Here is a 23,151-nt window from a genome sequence, read left to right on the forward strand (position 1 = left end):
ATCTCCTAAAGATTGAGTTTTTGCGCAACTCGGATGGAACTTTCCTTCCCCATGCAACCTTTAACGATTGCACCTGCTGCGTAATATTGTTGCTTACTTCCTATGGTCAGTGATATAATATATTCATACTGATCAAGAGGCATTATTTCATTCAATATTCATTGTCTTACTGAAAAATCAGGTTTCATTAAGTCGTGGAAAGGTTTTACTCGTTCTGTGTAATCCAAAATGTACGTTCTACAAAAATGTAGGAATCCCAGATTCGATTGTAAGTTTTTCAATGATTTTGGAGGTTGGAGCAGCACACATTTTTCTAAAAAATTGGCTGCCAGGTTTTTTCCCTCACTTGAAATCTCATATCCTAAAAACAGGACACTGAGGTGGGTGATTTTTGATTTTTTAAAGTTGAATTTGTAGCCCTCAGATGCAAATCCCAAAATTATGGTATTCACTCCGTTCAAGTGTGCCTCTAGGTCGTCAGTTAGATAAATATTATCCACATAGGACCATGCCTCTTCATCCAAATTTTGTAGTAACTCTGTTACCCTTGCCGAAAACAACTCCGGGTTGTTCATATACCCTTGGGGAATCGACAAAATTGCCTCTGAGACACTAGCGTTGAGAAGGCTGTTAGATACCTGCTTTCAGGCACTATATTTTGGCAGAAAAATCCATTTTAGATATCAAGTGTCATTTTATATTTTTTCCGCACAATGGTATTCATTAATGCGGTCTGTGTGCATTTTGGACTGCAAATGTCTTATTGCTTGTGTTTAAATATCTGTAATCTGAAACTAGACAATATGAGTTGTCCGGTTTCCTGCCTGGCCTGGAAACAAAGTATTGTTCATTTGAGAGGTGCAAGTTTCAATCACCCCTTGGTATTCAAATTGATCTAAGATCTCCCTGACCTGTTTTTTAGCTTCTTGATTTATTGGATATTGCCTCTGTGCAGCTGGAGTATTTTTTAAGGGAATTATGTGGCGGGTTGATCCTCATCCCATTTAACATGGTTTTTGTATAATGCTGGAGCCTGGGCTACCGACCACTCGTGCGCATATGTGTGTTGTAAGTGCCGGGGATTTGGTCGGAGAATGCAGGTAAAATTACAGTTTCCCCTTTAGGGCAATCCATGACGAATGCTGGCAGCCAATCCTGCTCAGCTAATAAAATGTCATAGCCAAATGTCAGGTTCTCCCAAAAGAGACCTCTCACTGTTCTACATTTGTCCCCCTCCATCTGGACCGTTATTTCATTTACTTTATGTGGAACACTTACCCTAGTATCAGGTGTTTCTACCGTGATATAATCATTCAAGTTTGCTGTCACCAGAAATTCCATCAGGTTCTGGCGAGCTATTGTTATTTCTGCCACATTGTCTAGCATCGTCAGAGCCCATTCCCCGTTCAGAAGTCGAGTCCTCAGAATTCTGGCCATAGCTGATCTTTAGACCTGCAACTTTCTTCTTTTTGAACTGCAGCTTTTGCTTTGGCTTCTCTTCTTTTTTAGAAGTGTAATCTTGAGCGTGCTGCTTTTCTCTGGACTTTGTATGCTCTTCTTGTCTGTCTGAACGTCCTTCCCTCTCGGAGTTTTTTGATGAACCCTGAAAGGAAAAAGAGGAACGTGTATCTGTATCATGATACCTGTCAGGTTTCCTACCATTTTCCCTATTCCTAAGGTTGTACCTCTTTTCGGAGGGCTCCTGTGGAGGAGATCTACCTCGGGATTGAGATCTGTTTCCTTTAAAGTTTTGTTGTTTTTAGGTCTCGCCTAACGTTGGAGAGCACATGCGCTCCTCGCTCTGCGAGGTGTCTTGCAATCGATAAGATTTCTGAAGGGGACTTGAAGCGCCGCCCATCATTTTGATTGGCTGGCATCATCATTTATGTTAAACGCTGGCCACTGATTGAAAATGAGGCTTCTTGGTTACCGCCCTGTCTCCTTTTTAGATGGCCCATTTGGACTGGATTGTTTGCTTGCAGTGTTACACTGTCCTCGATATGTAGGCGGCAAGCACTATTTTGTTTCATTTGCACACTGCTCAACAGTGGCGCTGCTTTCCACATCGGTGGCCAGACATGCATGCTTTTTGATTTTATTATTCGCGTAGTGGCGACAGCTTGTTTTATTTGCCTTTGGCAAGGGTGGCCGCGTGTTTATCTTTGCATCGCGCTTTCACTTAAAGTGAAAATGCGATGCAAATATAAACAAGCGGCTGCCTTTGCGCAATGGCGAGAGCTTGTTTTTTTTTAGAAACGCAGGTTAAATTGGGGATCTCTGATTGCATTTTGCCCTCTTAAGTTCTGATTTAATCTCTCTAGTCTGTGTTCTCTCATCTTACTTTGTATTCTGCAACTGTTTTGTTACAATTGTTAAAGCACCGAATGTTCATGTATTTCTATGAAGCTAATAGACTGTTTTACTCTATTTGGTAACGAGCGTACTCCTGGCTCTGTTGTAATGGGCCCTTAATGCCTCTGGGTCAAGCCTGCGCTGCATGAAATAGCAAATAAATAAATGGATACACGCCTGAGTAAAGCTGTCGCGAGGGCAGAGTGGGTTTACAAAGCTGCGTCGGCGAGGTCACTATTCATGCTGCAATCTAGGCGAAGTGCCTCTGCAAGGAGCTGTACAGATGGCAGGCACGGGCAGTTATTAGTGAGTCGTAATCCCACCGCATCCTAGAAGATAAAGGATATCCTGTAGCGGCTGCGATCTTCTGTGTAATGACGGGGCGTGCTTTGTACTGCTCTGCCGAGGACACGCTGCCCCAGCAGGATAGCCAATCTGCATTTAGTGGTGCCTCCGTTCTTTATGAAGGCCTGTTTGTTTTTACTGGGAGCCACGGCGGTGCCACGAGACCACACGTCCTGTTGATGGTTTACAAAAATGAACGCACTGTCTGCGGAGCTTGACTTTCTCTGGCGGGGCACTCGCTATAAAGTTATTTATTAAGCGGGGCTTCGTCATGCCGAGCGGAGGTATGGACTTTCAGAGGACCTAGTAAAACATTGGGCAGTTTGTGCAGGTGTTCGAGCTCCCCCTGTAGGATGAAGGTGGCCAGTGGGAGAGACAGAGGCCCAAGGGAGGCACATGTCTGCCGTAAGTGGATGCAGCACCGGTATGCGTTCACATTGAGTGGGCCATGCATTCGGAGTTTTTCGCAATGGATTCCTTGGAAGTGGACCTGGAGGATTATCACTCGCCCTTTCACTTCAACAGTGGGGTCAAATGGAAATTATCTTTTCCTGTCACATGGTGAATGACGCTGCCCGAGTCACCGACTCTGCAGCGCTCTGGTAAAGGCTGTCTTTCTGTAGCACAAGTAAAATCAGACGCAGGGGAAATAAAGCAGGCACCTGTTATATGCTTTATGACTCCATATTTGTATGCATAAAAAAAGTATTTCATTTCGGAATCATTTATAAAGGTATTATTGGCTTTCTGTGGTGTAGGTCGACTTCCTTCATACCTTGGAAATGTAATATATACAGTCATGTTTCCAAGTCTCTAGAGAAACCAACCTTTTCTGCATCTTGATTGTATGTCTTTAACAGAACGTGAAGATTGCTTTATTCAATGTAAAATCATAGTTGACAGTAGTAACGATGAGCAATGTTTGATTCATATAGTATGATTTTTTTTTTTCAGTAGTCTTCCTGTAGTCAGTAAAAGCGTTGGGGCTATCTTTGTTCCCAATAACTTGCACTAATCTTCCAGTAAATCTTAAAGAAACAACCTTTCTGTTTGTGGAGAGGTGGTTCTTAAAATTTTCTTTCATGTTATGCAATCTGTATTTGGGGTTTAGCCTTTTAGGTAGGTTAGACATGTTTCTCTGTTCTTTCTTGAATCTCATCTAACTGGCTGTACACACTGCAACAATAATTCTCGTAATAGCCAGCACCCCGTTTCCAGCCTTAATAAATTCACCTCCAGCTGGACCGAAGTTAAGCGGCCATCAGGACTCCTTTTGTTTGTATATCCTGACTGAAGGTGGCCTGGAGCCTCACACTTAAATGTAAATGACACGGAGGGGCAACAAAGGCACACAGCATGTTATCTCTTCACAAGTACTTCAGAAAGGCAGCTTTTGCCGTTGTTGAGTCCCTGTATATAATAGATGCATGCACTGTAAGAACGTCAGGTGGGTTGGTCTGTCCCAGTATTTACACAAATAACAATTTCAGTAGCAGTATTTTTTTTTATGGCACTATGCAACGCAGTGCAGGGTGTCGGAGCTCTTTACATAACATACACGTTATACATTGACAATAAATCATGTACATGTGTAAATCAATGTACAAGATGAATTACATGAGGCAGTGAGGGTTACAAGGTGTAGGAGTCATATGTCCTTCATACCTCACTGTGGTCTCTCAGAAGGATTACAAATTATGAACTGCAGGTAACAAATGGATTTCTGTGTTAAAAGCAGTAACCCGCTTTAAAATCTACATAAAATAACAAGCATTTGCAATGCAATAGGTCTCGCATTTGCGAAATTTTAAGCTATTGGCATTGTAAATGACAATGCCTTTTATTTCGATGTTTTCAAAACCAACACGCAAATAAAAGGTTTGTCATTTACAATGCAAGTAGCTCAAAGTCTTGCAAATGCGAGACCTATTGCATTGCAATTGCTTGTTTATTGTCCCACTTCTTCTTAGTTGAAGCAGGTGTCTGCTTGGAAGTGTTCTTTTCAGAACTGCCCATCAGTTGTGGTTTCAATGCTTTCCCACCCAAACTGTCTCTGCCTAATTCTGCATATGCAGTTTCAATTATTTTCAGATGTTTGTGTTCCTGTTCTAAAGGACTGAACTCCCTTAAGCGTTGGTGAATAGCCACTGAAGCTGCTTCCTCTTTAATATTAGCCAATATTATAGCTGATACCTGGGCATAGTTACCCAGTAACTTCATCTCTAAGTTCAGAGCAGGCTCTGCTTTATACTTGTTCTGTATTTGTCTTAATACGCCTGGTAACACTGCTAATGAAGGAATCCCATGACATTTTTGAGCCTACTGATCTGTGGTGTAGTATGTGCCCAACCACTCCAGACATCTCTGGGGTTTCGTGAGTAGGGGTCTCTGAGAAACGCATGACTGAACTACTCAGATTCGACTGTTAAATAAGTACCCAACCAATGTTGGCAGCACCATGTTGTGTAGTTCCTATATGCCCTATACAGGATCTGCGCTTTTTGGATAACATAAACTGTGGGTTTGGTGGCAGACTGATTCTGTGCAGCCCCACCGGATACGTTAGCCTGTCTCTATCAGCTAGCTCACAGTGCCACTAGAATCTCCTCTATTGGGGAGAGAATAGTTCTTGCCAACCTCAGAACATGACAACCCTGATCCCCCAGGATCGTGGAAACAATATACTACTTTTTGCTCAGTCACTCGTGCTCACTTAGTTTGTCTCAGAGGTACACAGAGTAAACATACTGGGCGTTTGTCAATAAAGGTTTATTGAACAGTTGTTTTTCTAGTGTAGACGAGATGAGCTGCAACAACCATTAGACAGTTGCAGAGATATATGATTAGCAATACTACAAAAGTATAGGGATGGTATAGTTCTACCATCTTGCAGAAATCATGAATATATACATGTACATAAAACACATGATATAAAGTGCATACTCCTACGATGCCTCCCTAACTAGATGTACCTAGCATATGTAGGTGTTATGCCAAGAATCCCTCTAGGTTCTAGTCAAGCCCATTACCTGAGAATGAGAGAATATGGGACCCCGTCCTGGTTTCAAGTTGGAAACCCCGCGAGGGATGTTAGACCACTGCTAGCTGGAGCATCTGCATGCAGGAACCTCAGCGTCTCTTGTCAGTGTGTCAGCCAGGAAGTCACTGTCTCCTCTGTCTTTCTAAGCAAGACATGATGTATATATACCCATAGGTCTCCCCAGGGGTCCTAACTTGCTGTGTTACTGTGTCAGCCTAAAGGATGACGTCGGGCCTGAACTTTATACAGAGATGTCAGTCCTGCTGTTCTTCCAAGAAGCCACATGCATAATGTATGAGAATCGAATTAGGGAAAAACCCACGTTCTGAATGCAGTGTCCTATCTAGGTAAAAGGTCAGTACCTATGAACCATTATGTATGTAATGTAGGGAAGGATATAGGTGAAAGGTTGCAGTGTTACCTGCGCCTATATAGGGTACCTTTATGGAATATAACAATAAGGAGATGGTACACACATACCAGGAGCCTCAGACCCAGCAGGGAGCACAGGTGAAGCCTACGTCCAGCCCACACACCGGATAAAAGGAGAACACTCATCTGTTTGAACAGAAGGAGCCTGTCCAACTTGGAACAGTTACACCCTAGCCCCTAACCCAGCAGCAAGCATTCATGGGATGGCCCCGCCACCCCCCCCCCCTCCCCCTCCACCCCCCAGCTTGGGCAGAACAATACTCATGAACAGAGGGACACAGCATCGTAAAGAACAGCAAACCCAGCACCAGCCTCATTCCTAGCAAGTAGTCAGTGAAAGGGAAGAGAAACATCAGCACAGTACCAGACAACAAGAGAGGGGCACACAGTATGATAACAAGAGGTGATGTGACAGAAAAACACAGCGACAGAGCACAAATCTCATACCTGGCAGGGGTATAGTGAGAGGCTCAAGTCCAATCTGCACCTTAGTGGGGCATTTACCTGTCCACTGGCAAAGAGGTCCCTGGCATTGCACACAGAAGAGGGACACCCAATGCCAAACACCCAGCATTCTAGTCTCGAGGGGTGATCCATTTATTCATTCATTAATTATTTCGATCACAAACGATCATAAAAGAACACAGCACAGTGTACAATAAGAGGCAGACAATTGAACATAAATAAGTAAAAACATCATATAAAAAAGTTAAAAGGGGTGATCCACATCTATAACAGAGGACCATAGCAACGGAGAACAACCACAACCCCAGCCTAAGTCCATGAGAAAGCCACAGACACCTGGCAAGGGCAGGTAAAGTACTGCACTTGCTACCACACATCCTCAAGCAAGCCAGCAGGTAGGCTTGGTGTACACACTGCCAGATGAACCTAGGCCTCATGCCCTGTAGGAGTGCAGGAAGCTAGCAAAAGCAGAAACGTATCCAGAGCAGAGAAAATTGCCAGCCACAAGGAAGAACACCACACATAGAATCCACAAGTTAAACAGGACCTCTCATCTGGAGACTGGAAGCACAGAGTGACTGCCTCCAAAAGGAGACAGATAAAGGAGGTTTATGGGTACAGGCTATCATTTATAGGCAAAGCTAGAGGGTGATGCGTTTACATTTTTTGCTAGAAAGTGGGGGTCTGTCTGTAGGGTGTGGACACACTTTCTGACATAAAGACTGCAACAAAGTGGTAGGAATACAATGCTCTGCAAGCCGGTGCAGCCACCCCTACTCTAAGCATAGTCACAGCCATGACTACTCTCATTATGCATTTTCTGTTCATTTTACCCCCCCACTGCCCAAAAATACAAGCAAGATTACTTTTATCATGAGTAGCTTTAAGTGTCACAGTACCTAGATGTCTTGATCATGCCCTACGTTTTTTGCTGTCTGCTGATGATTGTGATCATCAATGGTGTAAACCAGTGAGACAAAGAACAAGCATTTGCTATGCAATAGGTCTCACATTTGCGAGAGTTTGAGCTAATGGTATTGTAAATGACAATGCCTTTCTCATTTATGTGTTGGTTTTTAAAAACAGATAAATAAAAGGCATTGTCATTTACAATACCTTAAACTCTCGGAAATGCGAGACCTATTGCATTGCAAATGCTTGTTCATCATTGCGCCGACAGCCCATTCGAAAGAACAAAAGCACAGAGAAAAGCCGGAATGGCGGAAAATGAGGAAGCCATGTTTGTAACTTTGTGTTATGTGCAAGAACTTAGTAAGCCACACGAGCTGGACTTACCTCACATGTGAAACACCAAACTCAGCAGATTGCAAAACGCAGTTCAAGTTCATACAAGGTCCAGGAAGACAGTGTTATACAGTTATGCTTCTCAAATTGCATGCAAAAAAACAATTTTAGTTGCGGTCTGCCTTCAATAAATCATTTGGGGGCATAACAGCAACAACCGGCGATAATTATCGCTCAGCGCTCTTAGCGTGAGGATAATTATCGCCGGCTAGTGTGGATTTTTATCGCTGAGAAAGCGTGTTATTAGCAACGCTTATCTCCAAAAGCGATAAAAATCCTAGCGCTAACTGGCTAACGTGAGATTATCGCTGGAAACCCAGCGATAATCGCACGAAATGTGGCGTTAGCTTGTTGATAGGGACTCACAAACTTAGCCATGATATCCACCTTCCATAGGATATCATGGCTAAGTCAGTCCTGAAGCAGGCGTAAGGAAAGTAGCGATAACAGGAGTTATCGCTACTTTCCTTGCCGCTATGCTTCATAGTGCGGGGCTTGATGATAGGAGAAATGTCGCTTAGCGACATTTCTACTGTCATGTTAGGTCAGGAACGCCCACTTTGCATCTCATTAGAGATGCAAAGATGGGCGTTAAGATTTAGCGCGCTAAAGCAAGGTTTCACGCGTTAGCGTGACCTTGCTAATTAGGCGATAAAATTATCGCCGCTTTTCGGCCGAAAACGGCTGCAAAAGCGGCGATAATTTGTGATCGCCGCCTTGTAAATATGCCCCTTCGTTTCCCAGGACTACCTCAGTACTCCGTGACATCGACCTCAAAATATTCACTCTTTCCAGGTCCCAGAGAGGTTCTCGCTACGTAACCTCACTCACTTTTGTGCTTCACTTATACTGCTTCGACCAGAAATGCTAGCGCACGCCACATTATCGACCGCAGCGCAGGATGTGAGAAAGTTTTTGGCCAATCAATGCCTAAGCCAGATTCCCTACCGGCCATTCAGTTATGAGGATGTAGTGAGATCACGCTGCCTCCTAATTTCCAAACTTGTCCGCATAGATAGTCCCTAGCGGATAAACTTTGAGCTCATGGCAGCCAACTAGAGCTTGAGGCCGGTAAAATGGAAGGGAGGGAGAAAGGAAAATACCGCTGCCTAGCCCGTCTCCCAGATTTCGTCTAGCAGTCTGGGAACAGGCTAATTTAGAGCTTTCCTGGATAGAGGTAAATGCAGCGGAATAGTGGGGTAAGAGTAGTATGTTCTATTAGTCTCCAAGGTTTGGTATCAGAGCATCCTAGTGAGGATTGCTGGTATTTTTTTTTAAATTGACACACTGTTCTTGTCGTGACGCCAACGCCCGAGCCTCAGCCCTTGGTACATCACGTCTGGGAATTTGATTGTGCCTTTTACAAATGGGTTTCAAAAGGAACAAATAAAACAAGCATTGCCTAAACACGATGTAAGTGAAGCGGGCACCATAGTAATTAACTAAAAAATATCAAATCGGGTGGTGTACTGAAACACAGAGCGGCTTCCGTGTATATAAAACTTGTGCGTGTGACAGCCTGTAAAGCGCATGGCGCGCTGAATTTGTAGAAAAGCATGTTGTACCTGCAGTAGGAGAAAATCCTTAAAGAAAATAGTATTCACAGGCTGCAAACAGGACATACCATGCAACAAGAGAAGTAAAAGGGCCAGTCCTCGTGGGAGGTTACAAATGAAGACAAGACGGTACTAAGGAGAGACCAACAAGCCTATTAACAAATCAGAAGCCAGCATTTAGAAAGGACAATGACACAAGCCAATGACAAATATGGGTGGAGAGTGGGCGGGGCTTAAAGTACATACTGCAATACAGCATGGCTCGCAGAGCAGCGCATGCGCTGCCCAGGCTCGACCTGAAAATGAACACATCTGGGCACCTTTACGGGATTTCCTTTGAAAATTCTAACCATGCTGCAGACTAATTTTTGCTGTTGTATACAAATGTAACAATAGTTTCCCATGTTGTTAGGGAATATCTTAATTTGCCTTTCTCATTTTGGAATGTTTTGTTTATCAGTACCTGCACGGGGGCAGTGATGGGATTAGATGAGCAACTCTTGCATGCTGTGGTAGAATGATCTCTCATATAAGAGGCTACTATGGGGGGGAACACACTCCCTTACAAGACACATTGCTGCTAAGGACTTTAAAACATGTAAATGGAGAAGCCTCTTTAATAACTACATTCCCAAATTCTCCGATAAGTCTCTCTTACAAGGTAGTGGTACTAGGTTTTGTTCTATAAGGGGTTATCCCAGAGTGGAATACTTATTGAATATGTTCTTACCTAGGTAGCAGTGTTCTGTCAGTCATTCCTAATGGATTCTTCCAGAGGGACCCCATTTGATGTATTGCCATATAGCTGAAGCTCTTGTAAGAAAAGCACTATTTGAATGAATTTTCAAGACGTAGTGACACTCCACAATTCACGTTCTGAAGATATGATGATCAAGGGGGTGCTATTTCAGGGAAGGATCTTGAAAGAGAGAATTGTGTAGGTATTTTATGATTTAAGTCCGTCCCATAGGTGACTATGAACACAATGGATCAGACCCTTGTAAGAATCTGCCTCATGGAGTTTGGTACTATGAGGCCTCCTCTTGAGACTGTATTCTCACCTCTATTGTCAGAACTCCCATTGTCTTGCACTACGTTTCTTGCTGTACATTAATTATATTAATCAGTTCTTCTTACTTTTTCAGCCGGCATTACGATTCAATAGGGTCCCAGCTGCACCTCAAGAAAAGAAATTATTTTTGAGAAACCATTATGGCAGAACATTAATCTACTGTGTCTGAGCCAGACTGTCTGTGCAGGACCTGAAGATGATCATCGAGGAGCGTGTGCATATCCCCGTGGATCAACAATGCCTGACCTACAGTGACCAAGAGCTAGAAGACCACAGCACACGGGGGTTCTACAGAGTCCCCAATAAGGCCATATCCTTCCTATTAGTAGGCCTACGGGTTGGTGCAACTACAAGGACAGCGCATGGGAAACCTCTTGAGTCCAGTATTGGGATGGGGGACAAAAACGTGTCCATAAAGGGATGGGAGAACCTTAGGGTGACAGCGCACGAGAAGGAGAACTTGCAGTGACAGCAAGGGGATTTAAAAGGACGGTGACAGGAGAACCCTGGAATGAGAGTCCAGGGGCAGTAGAGCTCTAGTGAGAGCACAGGGGCAGGAGAACCCTAGAGTGTCAGCAGAAAGGCAGGAGAATGTAGAGTGACTGTGCAGCGGCAGGAGAACCTAAAATGCTTCAAGACGACAGAAGAACCGTACAGTGACTGCACAATGAGAGGTGAACCCTAGAGGGACATTAAGGCACAAGAACCCTCCAATGACATTGCACGGGGACAGAAACCTGGAGTGAAAGCACCAGGAAGATGAGCCTACAGTTACAGCAAGGAGAGGAGAGAACACTTGGGGGGTAGGAAATGAATGGAAAATAGTCAAAACCGACTGGACAGATGCAGCGGAACTCTAAAATAGACAGTACTGGGGTGCAAAATCCCTAAAGGAACCAGACAGGCACAGGAGAACCTAGAATGAGAGCACATGGACATGAGAACTGTAGCCTGGCATCAAGGGGAAGGAAGAATCTTATAGCGAGAGCACAGGGACAGCAAAACAGTGCGACAATGCAGGAAAGAAAGAAGCTTGAGTAATAGCACAAGAGTGACGACGGGAGAGCCCTAGAGCTGCAGACGAACCGTAGAATAACAGGCTAGGGTCAAGGGGACCCGAGGGTGGCAACACATAGGTGGACTAACCCTCGAAAGACAGTTCAAGGTGAAAAGCACCCTATAGTGACAGCACTGGAACAGGAGAATCCTAGAGTGACATCACATAGGTCAGAGAAACAAGTGTGGCAGCATTGGGGGAGGAGAACCGTAACTTGACAGCACAGTCCCAGGTTGTTAATATAGGGGGGAAGAACCTTAAAGAGTGATATCAGAGGGGCAGGAATGCAAAGTTACCACCAGTGGGATGAAGGGCCCTCATGGCAACAGCACAGAGGTATTAGAAGCAGAAACTCAGAGTGACAGTAGATGCAGTTGAACCCTTGAGACTCTCAAAGGTGACTTCACTGGCAGGAACGTCATGGGGACAGTAGAGCTTTCGAGCAGAAGATGGTGGGACAGACCCCATACTGGAAGAATCTGTGGAATAATTCTGATTCAGAGAGTATGTGATAAGATGTGAATAGCTTTGGAGCACATATACATATATTTATTTTGTTTTAATAAATTGGTATAATTACCTGAAATATAAGTGGCTTCAATTTGTTTGCATTTTCTTTCTGGTTTCAGCAGCAATATACAGCAATAAACAGAAATATACAGCAAAAGGCACAAATATCCCTGCAAACAATCTGCAACCTGCGACGTTGACGTTTATGATAGCTTTATGTACCAAAAAATCAAGCTGCTAGGGGGCCGCGGGGCAGGGGAAGCAGGGGGTGGTATCCCAGGATTGAAGTAGCACTGGAGAGAATGAATGAAGTACTGAGTTCAGGGTGATTATGGGATGCTTGAGTTCACAAAAACCTCGGCAGCAAGTGATACAAGAGCAGGGGTGGGCTTAACTGTCATTACTCTCTCTAGCATAATTACTCATAATTACTGCAAAATTATGCGTAATTGTGTGAGAAGTGTAATCCAGCATTTAGCGCTATTGCCTTAGTGCCAAATGTATCCTCACATCCAAAATGGATGCTTTTTGGTCTAAGAAAATTCCACTAAATGCTATAGGACATGAACCGCAATAGTCATCAGTCACTCATTCTCTCTTACTTCATCGTTCCTGTGCTCCTACTGTAGGATTTTGGCTTCAAATTACTCCTAAATACTCAAACTGGCATAATTGCTTAATTTAGTTAATTTGACATCACAAGAGTAATGAATAATTGCTGAAATGACTCTGATTACGCTGGCATAATTAAAATTTCTCCCAGGCCTCGTCAAGACCTATTTTGACTCTGACTTTGCACTATTAATTCCAGATTCACTGTGAGTGAAACAACCATTGGCAAAGCAGTGCATTCTCATTTTATTGGATTATTTAAAAAATAATCATTAGCGAATCCAGATAAAAATACACATTTACATAATAATGAAGAAACTCATATAGCACAAGATAAAAACACTTGCTGATATATTATCATATAAAGCAACAGGTAATGAGATAAAAACAAGGGATCATAGTCAATTCAATTCCTGGCGAGTCAGAGCAATAAGCTGTTACAAAATCTCACGGCTACTTTTAACCCCTTCCCCGCTCATGACGGAACCGCTCCGTCATGAGCCACGGTGGCCGTGTGCTCATGACGGAACGATTCCGTCATGTCACGGCCGTTGGCGGCCGCTCCGCCTACGCGGCGCTGTTTCCCCGCCTGTGCGGGGGGACAACACAAATGGGCGGAGTCATGACGGAACCGTTCCGTCATGAGCACAGCTCAACCGTGGCTCATGACGGAGCGGCTCCGTCATGAGCACAGCGCCACCGCGCTGCCCCCCCGCACCCCCCAGCGCTGCGGCGGAATTCCCGCCGCAGCGAAAGGGTTAATAGCATACCAACACTACAGCAAACGTAAGGGCTAATCAAAAGCTGAAGATAAAGGAAAGCCGGCCGGCACTCATCAAAATGCTGTCTTAGTAATATTGTAACTAAGAACTTGCAGCATAGAGGTCTGCAAAATTTGCAGAAAAAATACAAATGTAAAAGGGTCTGGTCAGATACTTCATCACACTGACTGCAGCACATACTGGAGCCATCATATTGCCCTAAAGAAAAACCCAACAGACACTGGATGGAGTTGAATTGGAACCTGGTCAGGAGCGCACTTTCCCATGAATCAGGAAGCAGCTCCAAGTAGGGTTCCAATATGACAGGAGATTAAATCATAATACAATTCTGTATATAAGATTTCTGCAACTCTTCATTCTCTCTAAGGTGGATTATCATGTGCAAAAAAAACTCTTAGCGATAAACTCCCTTTCTGATTTTCTTACCCCTAGTGGCAAAAAATAAAGGGATCGGTTATCAAATCTCTACGGAAATTGCATTAATATATTTAAGCCAGGATATGCTCCCCGCATTGCAAACTAAACAGTATTCATTAACTGTCTTATTTAGTAAGGCATGCTCATAGTGCCATATTGACACCCAAAGTAATATGGGTGCAGGTTTAATGTGGTCCCCAGCACCTGATATGCTGCTTAATGGAGACTAGAAGCTGGAATACCTAGTAAGTGCCTACAAAACCTATTCTCTTCAACTTGGGGCACTTGCATCCCTATAACACCACGGGAAAGGCAAATGGTTCTAACCTTCATAATGCAAGGGCTGAGACAATATTTGTCTCAAAATATTGTTAAAAAAATAAAAGAAAAAAAACATTTTAAAATACTAGAGTAAAAGCAAACCCATATCTTGTCATATCTGTACATTGAATGTAATGATTTCAACCTTTTTTAAATGGCATTTAAAAAAAAAATACTTTTCACTATGTACTCGCTACAGATTTAAATTTTTAAAAAAAGAATAAGGAAGTGTGAAACACACTTGCCAAGGCCTAATTTACTCATCTCTGGATTCAGCCATTTTTTTTTGTAAAATATATTTATTGATTAACCTTGTCCAATACTTCAGGAGCACTTCAATCAGGAGCTTCCGCTCACATACCAGTACCCTAATACACAATACTCCTTGTACACTCAAGACTTTTCGTGATCTATGGTTTACAGTCAACGTTGTCCTTACACATTCTAACATCCTGTGATACACCACCCACTAACTGTACCTTCTTCTTTTCATAGCAAGATGCAACGTAACAATGCGAATAACAGTGAGTGCACTCGGAAGTTCCATATCTCAATAAGATAAAAGTACATAGAATCCTAAAACCTGCCCCATGTTACCTCCCCTCCTCCCTCCTACCCCCCATTCCCACAACTCCCCTGGCATGACTTGTTGAGTGGATACAGAATAAGGTCTTCGGTTTTGCTCATACTTACATCTGTTACAATTGTAAGGTACACTGCAAACTTTCCCAGTTCAGGACTACTGACAAGCTGACTAGAACAACCATCCATTCTCCCAGAATCGTTCTAACCAGGCCCAGAGGAGGGCATGTTTTGCGGCTCGGTAATCTCCGATCCTTCCTCAACATCAGAATCTATGGATTTCAGGAGTTCTGCTAACGCTCTCCAGGCTCGGGCCGAGTCCATTGCCTTATCGCTATGAGCGCGAGTAGCCGCCTGTAACCTAAGAGCCGTTTCACATTCCGCCCACCTAATGAATTCCGCCTTCCACTTCTGCAATCGCGGGCCTCGCTGCGCCTTCCAATTAGCTGTAATCTCCCGCTTGGCCAGTACCAACCCCAGATCTATAAATTTACTAGTTATTTTAGTCTTCGAGGTGTGGGGAAACCAGTGCAGCAGGTAAGGAGCGATACCAAATTCAATCTCCCTATCCGTGACTTCGCATAGTAAGGACCAGACCTCCTGCCAATAGGCCCCTATCCGAGGGCAACTCCACAGCATGTGGCGAAAGTCAGCCCCCTCTGCATGACACCTAGGACAAATCGCCTTAAGCGTGTGAAAATACTGTTGAATTTTAACAGGAGTAAGGTAAGCCCTGTGCAATATGAAAAGTTGGATCTGCTGGAATCTGGCGTTTCTAGAACATTTTCAGGGCCTCCCCAACAACTCAGCCCATATTTTATCAGGTATTTCGCCCTCAATATCCTCCTCCCAATGCTGCTCTCTGGATTCAGCCATTTGGTCCTATGAAGTAGTCCAAGGATCAACTTTATGGGTCTCCAGGAGAAGTGTCATGTTAAGTACACCTTCTAGCTCTGACGCAATCTGAGTGCCAGAAAAGCCTTTGTGTGCCAAGGTTTGTGCTTTTGTGCAATGCAGGAGATAAAAGAACAGCCATTAAAGCCTGCTATTCAGCCATACCCCAGCAAAAATTTCCTTGTTGCTCTGCTTTTAGAGACAAGATGGGAGGGGTGGGGAGAGACACAGAGTGAGTGGGGTTAGGGAGAGGAGCAGGTATATGAGTGGGGGAACAGGACAGGAGGGAGAGATCTAGAAAATACATGAATTCTCATGGAGTGTTCAATGAAAAAGAAAAAAGGAGCTCCCTGAATGTGAGCAGTGGAAGGATACAAGTCAGCCAAACAAACAGGATACACTGCAGGGAAGAGACAAACACAGGAATAGGAAGTAAAGCCATTGAACAGGAAACAGGCAAATTAGAGTTACAATAAAGTCAACCAATAGTAAGCAGTGGGCGGACAGCAAGCCCACTGTAAGTTCACAATAGGGGTTTTGTGACCAGATAGTCTTTTCTGTCTGGTCACGAACAAGTGGGTTTGAGAAGGAGGAGAGGAGATCTGAGGAGGAAACCAATTAAGCAGACCTGGGGGAAAGCAATGACAGACATGCACTTCAAGAAAAAGGTAGCTCCCTGATAGCAGATGTAGATAGATACAAGTAATTCAATCAAAAGGACAGTAAAGAAGGAAGGATTCAAGGCTGGAACAAAAAGAATACGTAGAAAATCCACTGATTCAGGATCTTGGAACTGAGTCTCTAAAGCCATCCAGTTATGAGCAAGGGGCTGACCCAAAGCACACTATGTATATTTGTTGCAAATGGGTTAAGCCCATTTTATCTACTAGAACTTTTTGCTTTTGTTCATTCGGTTTTTGGACATTTGCTGTGAGTGAGTCTCACTCATAGTAAAATCATGGTAATGGAGCAGAGTTTATTTACCGCCAGTATCAGCCTTTTAAAATAAGGCTGCTGTGGCACGGCTAGGGTATGGGGCTCCGAAAACCAAGTAGTAGTCACAAGTCAGCTCAAAACGGTGAGGCAGAGCGGGGAGTATGGCCACCGAAAAGGGGGATTGATGCAAATCACTGAAGCAGTTTGTGATTTGCAAAGGGACAGGGGGAGCTGGGCACTGCAGGTTGGGCTGACTGCAGTCACTGTAGAGCGGGCGAGCACTGGTGGTCACTGCAGGTGGGTGAACACTAATCACTACTGCATGATGATTTGGCACTGGTCTCTGTATAATTGGGAGTGAGCACTGGTGACCACTACTGGCAGGTGGGTGGGCACTGATTGCAGGTAGATTGGAACTGGTCACTGCAGAGTAAGTGACCACAGGTGGTAGTTGTAAGGCTTGGGTGAGCTCTGTATGATCTCTTAGGAAGACACTGAGATACTGCTGCAAACCCTCCATGTAATGTTACCAGATGACACTATGTCATCAGCGCCACTGTGTCCTAGTCCTGGGCTTTTCTTTGACAAATCATTACTTTTAGGGTCAAAGCCCAATTGGGTCAGTTGAAATGAACCAAAACTAAATTTCCCAGAATGCATTAAGTTGATAAATAGGTACCCAAGTGTTGGAAAGTTGTGCCCATTTTGACATGGAGTCAGTCATCTGGTGAACTTAAAACGAGGAATGCTATAGATTCTCCTGCAGTTCATGTGTTGCCCTTGTACTGATGTCTGTAGACACTGTGCTTGCAGTTTAAATAGATTTACACATTTAGAAAAACAGTCTTTGGTGTTACCTCATAACTGCAGAAAGGAACCCTTCATGCTTCTTTTACTGCATACTGCTTTACTGGGGATAAGGTGTTTTGAGCACTTAATGCTGGTCCCTAGAGATGCCAACAGGCTCTGGTAGCTAACGAAATAGGAACAATCTACCTGGGCTTCTATCAACAACTTCGTGCATTGCAGGAGTTGCTGTCTTTGAGCTCCGCACTACAGTCAGAACCAGTTAACCCTCGAGAAGAAGGAAAGCCCGGGAGTGGAGTGAGATGCTCGGTTGTGCATGGAATCATGGGTAATTCTGCTGTGAGGCCTTTCTTCCCCGCTGTGCTGGGGACAGTGCCGGAAGTGAGTAAGGAAGCTTGGTTTGGAAACCTAAACCATCGCCACAGCAAACACTGGAGTAGTGACAGAAAGCATAGTACCGCCAGGGGCACCCCTCTGTCCCTCCTCCCCCAAAATGCATACCCAAATAACACACACACAGACTGTAGAGTTGGGTAAAATTGCTGCAGGTTTATTACATAATCCAGATATGTAATGGTGGGTTATGTTACGGGCGATCCAAGGGCAGGCAACCAACTGGGCCGCCTGCCCGCCTGATGAGCTGGGCAGCACGGGAGCGAACCCCGCCGTTGCTGCCATCTAGGTGATTCTTTCTAAGATCACGTGCCGTTGGTAACTTCTACTCACGCCCCCCCTCTCGGGGGGGAGCGTCGCATAGCAAACCCCCCGGTTGTTCAGGCCCACAACCGCCCGCAGGACTAGTGGGGCGCCGACACGGCTTCCGGGACCCTCCCCTGAGGCTCCTCGGTTTTGGCTCAGGCACCCCCTATGGTGCCGCACAGAGGTACCCTTTGTACCGGCCTGCTTCCAGATCGCCCTGTAACTCCGCCTGCAACGAAAAAAGAAACATTACAACGCTCCGAAACCCCCCCCCCCACCCAACGCCTACGCCGGGTAAGCGGTAGGGAGGGATGCGGCGTGGTGGGCGACAAAGAGGTCGCCAGGAGGGTGGGGGAAGGCTAAATAGCCTCCCCTTCCCCACAGGGGCCAGGAAGTGACGCGCTTGTGCATCACATCCGGCCAGCGTGAGGAGAGGGGGGACACCGGTCGGCGTCCCCGCCCCCTCCCCTTGGGAGGGGGTGGGGAGGGGTGACCGGTGCCCCGGTGGCAATAGTGCGCTGACCGCTGTAGTGGCCCCCTGCGGGGGCCGCGGTCGGCGGCATAGTACCGCCAGGGGCACCCCTCTGTCCCCACTCCCCCAAAGTGCATACCCAAATAACACACACACAGACTGTAGAGTTGGGTAAAATTGCTGCAGGTTTATTACATAATCCAGATATGTAATGGGTGGGTTATCTTACGGCCGATCCAAGGGCAGGCAACCAACTGGGCCGCCTCCCCGCCCTATGAGCCGGGCAGCGCGGGAGCGAACCCCGCCGTTGCTGCCATCCAGGTGATTCTTTCTAAGATCACGTGCCGTTGGTAACTTCTACTCACGCCCCCCCCCTGTCGGGGCGGAGCGTCGCATAGCAAACCCCCCGGTTGTTCAGGCCCACAACCGCCCGCAGGACTAGTGGGGCGCCGACACTGCTTCCGGGACCCTCCCCTGAGGCTCCTTGGTTTTGGCTCAGGCACCCCCTATGGTGCCGCGCAGAGGTACCCTTTGTACCGGCCTGCTTCCAGATCGCCCTGTAACTCCACCACAGCCCTGGAGGCGGCTCACCGTCACCGCTGGGGCCCCCCACTAGAACAGCTGCAACCTCTTCTGTCTCGAGCTTCCTGCAAATCTAGATGCAGAAAACCATCCCTAATGGTTATGGCTGGCCCCATCTGTGTCCCAGAGCCCTTGACGCTAGCCTGGGTCAGATAGTGTCTGAGAAACCAAATGCCCGTTGAGCCTGAGGAGTTGTGCCAAGAACTATTCACACTCCTGCGGGCATGTCCCACTGCATCACATGCCTCTGTCCCGTGCCCACTGTGGGCCGGGCGACTGCATGCCCAAGGCTCACGTTGCCCCATCTATTTGCTTATCTCACCTGGCTGCCATCTTTTTAGCACCGTGTGTGCCTGGACACCAGCGTGCCCCATCTATGGGACAGCAGCCCCCATGCTAGGTGACCACTCCCCCACCCGCCTGCCTACTTTGGCTTTTAAGGCGAGAAGGTTCATACTTAACCTTTGAACAGTCCCTTTGTCTGCTAAATCCTGACGCACAGGAACCCCCCTACGCATGGCACAAGTGTCGGGGTCCCAGGTTCCCAATTTACTGCTGGCTGCAGTACACTCCCAGTGGATCCGCTGGGAGATACCACAAGCCGCAATGGTCCTCCGAACATTTAAGAATGCACCAAACTCACCTGGGCATGCCTCTGAATGCTGGTGGTTTCACCGCTGTGAGGCCAGAGACGCAACCCTTGAGCCTGTTTACTGGTTATTGCTACTCGGCACCCTTCAGTTCAGAGCTATGTGTTTGCACAGCGTGCGTACTCCCAGGGTACGGTGTCGCTGAAGGGGCGGAGACTGTTACCCACTTACTGTTACTTATCTATCAGCGTTTCCCAGCGCCTCTCAAGAGTTGTAACTACCAGGGTGAGAACGCAATTATACTTCCCACTGGAGGACAGTTGACCGGTGGCAATGCAGTCTGCCCTGGGCATTAAGACTGATCTGGAGTACGTCCCTGACCCAGCCTATGTGTCCCATAACCCTCTTGCTCCAGTATCCCAATGTGCCAAGAATTTAGCCCGTACATGGATGGGAGGACAAGGCGTAACATACTCGGCCCTTGTTCTGAAATAGCGAAGCTGACCTCCTATCCTAGCGAATGACGGCACCCCTGCATGAAAGCTCCTGTGCTAGTGGGAACAAAACTGGCACCTATCCACTTCTGACTAATTGGATACCTTTCCCCGGTGGTATCTGGAGCTGACTAACATGAGGTGCTTTCTTACCTGCCTCTGCGTAACTGCGGTCATGTGACCGGCTGGTGGAGAGCTATCTCCGAACCTATTGAAATTGAAAACCCTGGAGCTGCAGCCATGAAAGCTTATTAACCGAAGACCAGTGGACCGGTGCAGCTCCGGGCGTTCGTACTCGCAAAGCTGGGTCCTGGGACACCGACGCCTTTAGGGTATCGGGGGTGTTCAAATTGGTCTCTCATCCTTCGTGAATGCCTTAACCTATGATGCCTGGGTCTGCTTGGCCACCCTGTGGACTACCCCCTTCGTGGATGGCCCCTAATTGTATGTGGCAACCCGCTGGTTATCCCACTCCGGTTGCTCTCAAAGGACGCCGTCCTTTGTCCACTGGTGCTAACCGAGAGCTGGTTTCAGTTCGATCCTCTCCCTGTGGGAGCAAATGAACGTCAAAGGTCACGATACCGACCCACGGCGCTTCACTTAACGACCCTGGTATGCCTACCTGCCCAGCTTCCCCTTGCGCTGCTTAGGCCATGTGTTCCCCACTTACCATCGCTAGCCGGTTTCGCTGGTAAACCGAACCTCCTGTGTGCTAAGAGGGAGGGTGCCTGTTATTTCCGCCTACTAGTGAGCTGCTGCTGTGTAACCATGCTGCCAAAGCGCCACACCCGAGTACTGTCAGTACCTTCCCTTGTGTGGGCGTAAAACGGGGGTGCTGGGCTTTATCAAAACCCGCGCCGCTCCAGCCGCTGATACTACCGCCTGTGCTGTAGTACGCAGGTGGCATTCCTCCTCTAACCTTAAAATGCCATGGAAAGCGCACCTGAGCCAGAGTAGCTGCTTTTAGTCCCCCGTTGCAACTGGCCAATGCAAGATCGCAGCGTGCGTTAGGGTCCCTGACAAGAACCATAAAAGCCCTTGCCTTTTATCGGTTGCATGCGTCCCCTGTGTGCTGGCACTGCCATTTCTGTGGGCAGCTGTGTTGCTGGCTCTTAGTATGCCCGCAGGGCTGGACTACGACTATTTGTTTATTTAAATTCTTTATATAGTTTTTATATGGCGCGAGCTGCGACCCAAGACGTCGGGACACCGAGCACTTTACCTGAGTACCCATTCCGTAACCCGGGGACCCTACATGTTGTAAGGTGCAAGTAGCCGGCAGCCGGGGAAGACGTAGCCAGGGCGAGGGTCCCAGTTTGCTAGAGCCGGACCATTGTCCATGCCCTGTCAGGGATAGGCCCTGGGATACCTCAGGTATGCTTCAATTCTGGACTGGCGGGCTGGGCAAGAACTGTGTTGAGCCTTCGCCTGCCTGGGTCAACCAACCGCCAGTTGGCCCTGACTAACCTGGAGACATGACCTACGCCCCATTTTTCTTTTTTTTTTAAACATTTGCCCAACTAGTCATGACTAGGGGGCCCATAAGACCTGGCCGCCACTGGGAGATAGGGGCTACCTCACTGTGGGGGCCTTGCTTCCGGATACGTTGGACGCATGGCCTGCCACCCGGGGGTGTTCTGAGCTTAAATAGTTGACCCTTGGTCCCTAAGGAATTGCCCCTGGGTTCTGTCATTATGCTGGCCCTAATTCCGGCCTAGCCTGAATCTTGAACCATTGGTCAGGAAACCCCACGCATCCTGAAGGATGCAGCGCTTTACAGGTGCCTGATATTTGCCGCATGCTAGATGCATCCCAACATTGTTAACAAAGGCGCACTGCACCAACGCAATCCCTTCTATTGGCTTGTGCAATGCTTGTAGTTGCATGCGAAACCGGGCCCCACTTATGGCTGTAGTGCGTTGTGTATAGAAAGTGCATCCATTTGGAAAGGTGAAAGTGGCGCATATGCTTGGTAACCTTTGGGACTTCCCCTACTAAACACATACAGCAGGGTGCCTGTCCTAATTTCCACCTGCCCCACGTGGGCATGGGGAAGGGGGACATGACATTCAAAGCGCGGTCGACCTCGCCCTCCAGTGCCCACGCAGTGATGTGCAAGTGACCACACTGTGGGCCTAGTGCTGGGGACTGCCTCCCCGAGTGCTGGGACCGCCAAAAGCATCAAATAAGAGGAGACCATCTTTCTGCGCACAACCATGTCCTACCTTTGCTCTGGCAAACAAACTCAATTGGCGACCGTGGATTGTGCCTTGGCCGGCAATCGGGCGGTGTCCTTCTCCTGGACTAGGCACCGTAACTGCCCCGGCTAAAAGCACCTGGCGTGCCGACGCTTTGGCCTTCCCAGACAGGAAGCCTCGAAACCGCAGGTGCACAAGAGTCGCCCCGTTGTCTCTCCCATTGCGCGACTCCTAGTAGCCCCGGACGCATGTTTATATAGCATGAGCACGGACCGAAGGTAGTGGCCCGCTTGGCGAGGCTCTTGCAAGCCCTATTCGCCGCTCTCCCTCCTGTGTTGCGAAAATAAATCCGTATCCTCTACCACCACCAATACATCCTGTTATGTTCGCTTGACCTGCACTTACCAGCGCTACCCTTTCCCAGCGGTGGGACGAGACGGTGCACATGGAAGTGTTGCACATCACAATCTGAAACCTGGCCTCTATGCACCGTGTTGGTCTCAATAGGGCGTTCTAAAAGCTCAGGGAAGATTAGCCGGCGGTCCCCGTGCGTCTGGCGACGCCCCATAAATGCAATGGATGGGGAGCGCTCCTCGCTAGGCGAGGGGGTGGATAGGACGTTGTATGATCT

General features: G+C 46.9%; 1 pseudogene; it reads left to right on the forward strand.

Moving 5' to 3' along the window:
* LOC146784005 (2'-5'-oligoadenylate synthase 1-like) overlaps positions 1 to 11,036 on the forward strand; it is a 48,440-nt pseudogene extending 37,404 nt beyond the window's left edge.
* Positions 11,037 to 23,151: the final 12,115 nt, after the last annotated feature.

Source organism: Triturus cristatus, chromosome 11 (assembly GCF_964204655.1).
Source record: "Triturus cristatus chromosome 11, aTriCri1.1, whole genome shotgun sequence".
In the NCBI taxonomy this organism is placed as follows: Eukaryota; Metazoa; Chordata; class Amphibia; order Caudata; family Salamandridae; genus Triturus; species Triturus cristatus.